The sequence below is a fragment of the Patella vulgata genome, chromosome 2 (genome assembly GCF_932274485.2).
Source record: "Patella vulgata chromosome 2, xgPatVulg1.2, whole genome shotgun sequence".
In the NCBI taxonomy this organism is placed as follows: domain Eukaryota; kingdom Metazoa; phylum Mollusca; class Gastropoda; family Patellidae; genus Patella; species Patella vulgata.
The window spans coordinates 85,701,786-85,709,708 of NC_065880.2; the positions used below are offsets into that span (position 1 = coordinate 85,701,786).

General features: G+C 38.2%; 1 long non-coding RNA gene across 1 annotated transcript; it reads right to left on the minus strand.

Moving 5' to 3' along the window:
- Window positions 1-475: 475 nt before the first annotated feature.
- On the minus strand, window positions 476-6,794 carry LOC130010801 (uncharacterized). Its single transcript, XR_008786079.1, has 7 exons — window positions 6,731-6,794; window positions 6,073-6,200; window positions 5,299-5,393; window positions 4,565-4,839; window positions 4,080-4,222; window positions 3,625-3,679; window positions 476-624 (listed from the first exon to the last, which is right to left on the minus strand). It is a non-coding gene; the product is annotated as an uncharacterized LOC130010801 (long non-coding RNA).
- Between the last annotated feature and the right edge of the window lie 1,129 nt (window positions 6,795-7,923).

Consider the following 7,923-nt stretch of genomic DNA (forward strand, 5'->3'; position numbering starts at 1 on the left):
AAACAAAATTTTATTGAAGTATTTTAAGTCAAAATGTTCCCTCAAAAGCTGATCCTGCATAATCCTTGCAACAAGTTTTCAATTTAGCTGCAATCCACCACGAGTGTTAGGAGAATCGAGAAGTCCACAATGTCCCGTCGGCGTCGTCCAAGGTTTGCTGATATCCCAATCCAATACCAAATTACTGACAAATGTGAGAAAAGACACACTTCAAATATGCAAAATCAGATACAACAAAGGTAACAGCGACTATTTCAGATTCCCCCCTGAAATGGTGACATGCAGTATGCTATGAAGTCAATTTTGCTCGGAGAGCGGCATATCCTTTTACTCTTGATCGCATTCCAACTGTCAAGGATTCACTGCGCGTACGTACACGGGTCGTTTCTTGCCAGGCCCACTGGGTAGTGGAACCCCTCTGACAATTCACGAGGACCCGGATTCGGACCTGGGGTATATTGGTTATAAATAAAACTGAAAAGATATAAAAATCTTTATTCAGTGAATGGTTTAACATCTAGTTTGAGTTTATGGTGGAGCTAACCCAGGACCTAAGATCCCAGTTATCAGCGTAAACTCCTGGTCTACCAGGTCGTGCACATCCATAGCCCCAGCTTACAACACCTGAAAATTAAAAAGTATATTTTAAAAACACATCAATATATCCAGCTTATTACACCTAACAATACCTAAAAGATATCATTAAAATACATTTACATATCCCCTAAGCTGAATATGGCATTTAATTTTTAGATTATTTATATATACGGTTTTAAGCATTGGTTAAAGAGGTTGTATATATTGTTTGTAAAATACATGTAGGATAGAGATAATATAGGCCTAGACGATTCCCCAATTTTATCCTTTATAAAAAATGGTCTTATAAGTGACGGAACACCCAATCAGATTAAAATACAGATCTATATTGCGTTTCGCTTTTTTATACTTTAGATGGCCTCTTCTACCTGAAGATCTGACCAGTTGTAGTGGGGGGTCGCCTCAGGGGTCATATGAGCGGGTTTTGACCCCATCACGTCAGACATTTGATTAACCAATCAGTGTTGATATTTCTAGCAGGATACTCATAGTTCCGTGCATCGCAGGCCAAGAACTGGCTCCAACAGACCGTTTCATTGGCTAATCCCTCGCATCAACCAGAACGCGGAATATATAACAACTCTTCAAGATCCTAGTGTAGTAAAGACAAGTAATAAGAAATTTTGAACTATAAATAGGGGTTTCAGGTCACGTGACTTTAGCGTGAAATCGGACAGCCAGCGGCTGAAATATAGCCCACTTCAATCTACGATTCTGAATTACTATTTTATGTAAATGCATTACTAGCAATTGTATTGCAATAGTTTAATATCAATCTCAATATCTGCAAAGATTCAGGCTAAAAGATTATCGAAATGTAAGCGAAATTACCGTTTGTTTACATGAGACGCTCGCGGGAAAATACCGCTCTGACATCACGCGGCCTGAGATTTTCCATTGCTACGACTCACTTCATTGGTGAATCCGCACCTTAGTTACCGGGGGATTTTGATATAGAACCCATCAAACGATAGATAACATTTTTGTGGTTCTTATGCTTGTTGATACCACGTGGTCGGACAATTAGACCCGGAGAAAATGGGATTTATCTGTTTTGATGACTGAAAATTGCAAAAAACTTTCTTGAGGTATCATCCAGATTATAAATATTTGACATATTATCATTCAAATTATTACGATTTTAATAAATTTTAGCTGACAATAACGTGCGGATTTCAGTTTTAAAATTGGTACTAGCGATTCTGAAGGGAAAATACCGCTTATGACGTCACTCAAATATGACTGAAAAGCACTTATTTTGGTGCCATGCCACGCATTGACTGGTATAGAGCATTTTGATTACATTATTGACGTCGATCTCGGATTTGAAAATTCCATAACTTTGGATCTAATTAGAATATTTTGATGAAATAAAAAAAAATTGGGTAGCATTTTATGTATATGTTCACAAAATATTTTTTAAAAAATTTTTTTCTGTCATTTGAAACTTTGACCTGAAACCCCTACTATAAAAAACGAAACGAAATAGGATCTGTGTTTTTAATCAGATTGATTCTACGATTACGCACCAAAGTGTCAGCTTTAATACTGGTTCAATTTAACACAAAAACTTTAAAGTTACTAAAATTGTCTCTATAAGTTGGGTACAAAATGCACAAGGGGAAGTCGCTTGTAAATATAGATGAAAACTCGGCAATGACCAGTTTCCAATTCGATGCATAAAAAAAACTTGTAAAACAACACGTTTTTGCTTTATCCTTTATCATCAGACGGTGGGATGGGATGGGCATTCGAAGCGCGAGATAATGACATTGACATAATGTGATATCACAATTAATGCTTTGCATCAATGAAATTGAATCACAATGTGATCCATTTCCTATTAATTCATAATAAAGATTTATGTCAAACGGGGTGTTAGATTTCTCACCTTAAAAAGCCCAATGTGTATGTATGCCAACGTAATTTGGGGACGATGATGGCATCATGTCACTGTCAAATTTCCTTAACCGGAACATGGCAAACCCCTCCTGCAAATATTCCTGGCCCCGCCCCTGCGATGGGCTATTATTGTGTCATGGATATTTCACGGTTAGTGCTAAATGATAAGGCCAGCTCAATTTTTCGTCATAGGTCACGATATGTAAATAGAGCTAGCTCTAATCCCAACCCTTATCCTAACCCTGAACCTATGCCCAATGCTTACTCTAAACCTAACCTACAATCTCGCCAACAATTACGTGCCCTGACCCTATTTACATCTAAGCGACCTTGACAAAAATTCTGCTGGCCTTAATAAATATATTTAGCCATAATTCACAGAAACATAATTCAGTAGATATACACATTTACTTGTACACTTTTCTGTCACTCTGATTAAAACACAGATCCTATTTCGTTTCGTGTTTATAGTTCAAAATTTCGTTTTACTTGTCTTTACTACACTAGTGTAGGTCATCGAAAGTATAAAAAAAACGAAACGAAATATAGATCTGTATTTTAATCAGGTTGACTTTTCTGTCAAATATAAAATCACTGTTTGATTGAGTGCAAGCATTTCAAGAATATTAGATCGAATTTTTACCGTTGTCAGTCATTACATCACATGTTTGCCCAACCGGGTTTATATAGTAAAGCATTAGACTTTTTAAAAGAGACAGTATTTTATCAGAAATTTTAATTGTATATATATATATATATATATATATATATATATATATATATATATATATATCATTTCATTTTTGTATTTAATATTTATATGCATAAAAGTTGTATTTTATTTTTAATTTTATTAACTGTGATATTGTTTTTATTTATGCATATGTTTTTCTGTGATATAATTTAGTCTGTCTCGTAATATTCACCATATGTTTGGAGCAATATAGCCCGGTTGGAGCTGACGTGCCATAAAACCACTTTTAATTTCATTTCATAAAATCACTACATTTAAAAAAATAAAACCAAAATACAGTGTTAGGAGCTTGACTTGTGACTCGCATTTATATTATGTTGAATTTCATTATGTCCAAGTCGCACAAATTTAAATATTTCAAATATTCTTACCAACGAGTTCCCATACACCATTTCGTTGACAGAAAAATGGTCCTCCACTGTCACCCTAGAACAAGAAAGAAATTCAGAAGTCTTTAACCCACCTGTCTGTACCTCTAAAATATACGCTTAAAAATACATTCTGGAAGATTAGATAATAGTTAAATAAAAGATAATGAAAATGGATAATGCTGAAATTTTCAGTCAAATTCCTTCACTCGATTCCGAGACAAATTTATTGTAAAATCTCTGTAGCCTCGACTGTCTCTCGATTACCCATTTTTGTGTTTAATCATCAACGGACGTTGAACAGCAGATCGGATTCAAATCCAATGAAAATCGAACAGATAAGATGGCATCGAAAATTGATTAAGGTCTTTTCATGTCTAATTAATAGTTTATATAATTGCATTTGTAACGTTTACAGGATATTGATCTTTAACATATGTTTTTTTTTTAATTCGTACCTGGCAGGTATCTACTCCACCAGCAGCATAACCAGAACACAGCATAGAGTTAGAGTAGTAACTGTTAGAACCAAGATCAGAAGAACATTGAGAATCGGATAAAATAGGTTTAGAAGCTTCTTGTAGACGACTAGCAAGAGAACCTGTGAAAAAACAAGTAATTTTGTATTTTATGCCAATTGTTAGCAGATGTTTGTTGGATGTTTGGGACAAGAGTATGAGCGCCTGTTCAACCTCGTGGGTTTTCTCCAGGTCATCCGGTTTCCTTCCACTGCGAATTATGACCTAGTCTCGAAATGACCTAGTTTGTGTAGAATGGACGTTAGACCCCATTTCTATCTCTCTCTCTCTTCGTAAAAGTGTCCGCTGGTAAAACAGATGGGAGGAATCAGTTGTTGCCGCTAAGCTATTATCCCTGAACCCTGGCGGTAAATTGGTCCTGTTGATCAATGTATCGCAAATTGATATTAAAACAAAATATTTACCTGATTCAGCCAATGTTCCCCAACCAATTACAGTACACATTTCATTAGCGTAATGATCTCTGCTGGCATAACATATGGGGCTAATTTCGCTGGATTCCACAACAGAACTGCTAAGGACGAGAATTGAGATGTCGTTTTCTATGGTGTTTGGGTTATAGCTAGGGTGGTTGATAATCCTGCTAACATCCACATTAAGGGCACTGCTTTCTGACAAATCATCAGTTCGGAAATGGGATCCGAATTTTACAGAGAAAGTATTAGCGTTTGTTCCATACCTGCAATGGTTATTATATTATATTATATTATATTATATTATATTATATTATATTATTGCATTGCATTGCATTGCATTGCATTGCATTGCATTGTGCTTTTGATTATAGATATCTGCAATGGCCAAAAATAGCTCTAAGAGCTGAAGAATTGGACTGTCTTCATTAGCCCAGTTGGTGCAGAAGAGTAGGACGTTAAACCCCATTTCATTTTATTTCAACTTCAACGTACTATTGTGACCGACCGAACTGGGCTAATGAAGACGGACATACACCATACAGTGTGCTATGAGGAAAATTTTGCCCGGACAGCGGCACTACAGCCTACTATTAAATCGAATTCCAACTGTCAAGGGATTTTTTTCCGTGCACGCCGATGTGTACACAGGACCGCGTCACTGACAAGGGGAAACCACGCCGGAAAATCTGGATGAACTTTAGTATATATAAGTTTTTACTTACGTGCAGTGTGCAGCTGTAACGAAGAAGTGTTTACCAGCCGGACTTTTTATCAAGGAACCGCCACACATATGGCTACCGTATCGTCTGAGACTTCCCTAACAAAATACACTTCCACATTTTACGAAAATGTTAAAATGGCAATTGCGCTCTTAGCTCTATCAGAAATATAATGTTACTGGATTTATCTCGTCCGGGTTTGTTTTATTTGTTCAATATATTACGTCCAGAAAGAGAGAGAGAGATGGGGTTTAACGTCCACTCGACAGCAACTAGGTCATTGCGGTCCATCCAACCCCCTTTACGTCCATAGACATAGCCACTGTTGAAATACAACAAATTCATTCTTCTTTTTGTCGACACCGGGAGTTGGATGGCCGAATGGTTAGCGCGTGCGCGCTATATCATAAGGTCTGTCATTGAGTCAACTGGCATGGTTTCGATTCCGGGTTGTACGTGACAAGGAGTGGGTTTTCTCCTGGTCATCCGGTTTCCTCTCACTGCTAAAGACCCCTACGCGCAAGCGAATTATTGAAATAAAATTGAACCATATTTTCCTGTCTCTCTCACTCTCTCTCTCTCTTTTGTCGACACATTAATCAAAAACGAAACTTAAGATTAGTAAACAACCCTCATTTCATTTTAAACTATACAAACGGCTGATTATACTTATAGCGCCAGGTCTGGATTCCGGCGCAACTCATATTTCAGAATCTAAATTTTGTCAACTAAACGATGTGTGGATTTTAAAGATGGTTATAAAAACTAACTACTTACAATCCAAGGCCATTTATATCTGGGACTGACTTCAGCTCCACCAACGATAAATGGATCTGGTGCACGTCCAGTTGCAACCCCACAACCGGGTGCGGTTATCATTGGCGTCGCATTTGGCGAAGCATATACTATAATTAACACAATAAAACCAAATATTTATTGAGGAAGACAGCCTATCCACAAGAAGCCTGATATTACAAAAAAATTATACCACTTCTAATTTGTGGAGATCATGGTGCTAACATAATGTGTGTTGCATCTTATTCTTAAGTGAGAGTATGTCCAGCACGTCACCACCCCCCACCCCCGCATCAATTGGGCCGGGTTCGACGAAGTATTTTGAGCATTAAAGATAAGCGCCTTTAAATTTCCACAACCTCTTTGGCCAAACATGCATTCCTTTACATGTTAAAACAATATCATACATCCTAACGAACAAACAAAACAAATGGAATTCCTATTACTCCACGGATATTTGAGTAATAATAAGCATACCCTGCCTCGTCGAAAACACCCGTCACCTTAATCTAATTTCACAGCAATCGTCCTCAAGCTTGCACGAAACGTTCGCATCATCGTAGGAACAGGCTAATTCCAATATTTATATGTTTATGTTTGAGTTTAACCGATCTTTTACCAAAAACTATAACTCACAAACCTGCAACTATCAAACAAAGCACCACAGCTAATCGTCCTTCCATTGTTGTCAGAATAAGAAGAAGTGTGGATAGTTGCCAGATCGCACCCTTTTATAGTAATTGAACAAGAACATTGTAACTGGGTTACTGAATTTTTTTAAATTCTCTCTTGGTGATAAGAGATGGACCAGACGGGGCAGTACCCACAACTGGGCTAGGCACTGCGGTTATCACGCTAAAATCATTTGCTGTCTATAATTAAAGTAGTGCACATATTACTGATTAAAATAGATTAGTTGTCCTTGTTACACGCGGGAATGTTGTGCAAGAAATTGCCAGTCAGATACACTTTAAGATAACTTTAACTAAATAATAGTTGGTTCCTCGTGTGTAAGCATATTCACCACCAAATCTAGCTGTCTTTAGTATCGTGTTTTCTTTGTATATATAGTTCATTACTACCCATCCCATATCATGGCTTCCCATCCACTTGATGATTTCTAAATAATTATCTCTAATAATGATAATAATGGACATTTATAGAGCGCAAACATCCAGCTAGAGTAGCTGCTCTGGTGCGGGTAAGACGCTGGCTCGCTAGCCTGTAGGTCGGGTGTTCGATCCCTGCATTGGCCGAGAAAGTTCATCCAGACTTTCCGACGTCGTTTCCACTTGTCAGTGATGCAGGACGGAGGGTCTGACAAGGACAGCCGACTAGTCGTTCGGATGGGACGAAATACTGAGGTCCCGTGTACACGTAAAAGATCCCTTGGCAGTTGGAATTCGATATAAGAGTAGGCCGTAGCGCCGCTGCTCGGGCGATGATTTCTAAATAATTATCTCTAATAATGATAATAATGGACATTTATAGAGCGCAAACATCCAGCTAGAGTAGCTGCTCTGGTGCGGGTAAGACGCTGGCTCGCTAGCCTGTAGGTCGGGTGTTCGATCCCTGCATTGGCCGAGAAAGTTCATCCAGACTTTCCGACGTCGTTTCCACTTGTCAGTGATGCAGGACGGAGGGTCTGACAAGGACAGCCGACTAGTCGTTCGGATGGGACGAAATACTGAGGTCCCGTGTACACGTAAAAGATCCCTTGGCAGTTGGAATTCGATATAAGAGTAGGCCGTAGCGCCGCTGCTCGGGCGAAATTTCCCTCATAGCACACTGTATGGCGTATGCCCGCCTTCATTAGCCCAGTTTAGGAGCAGA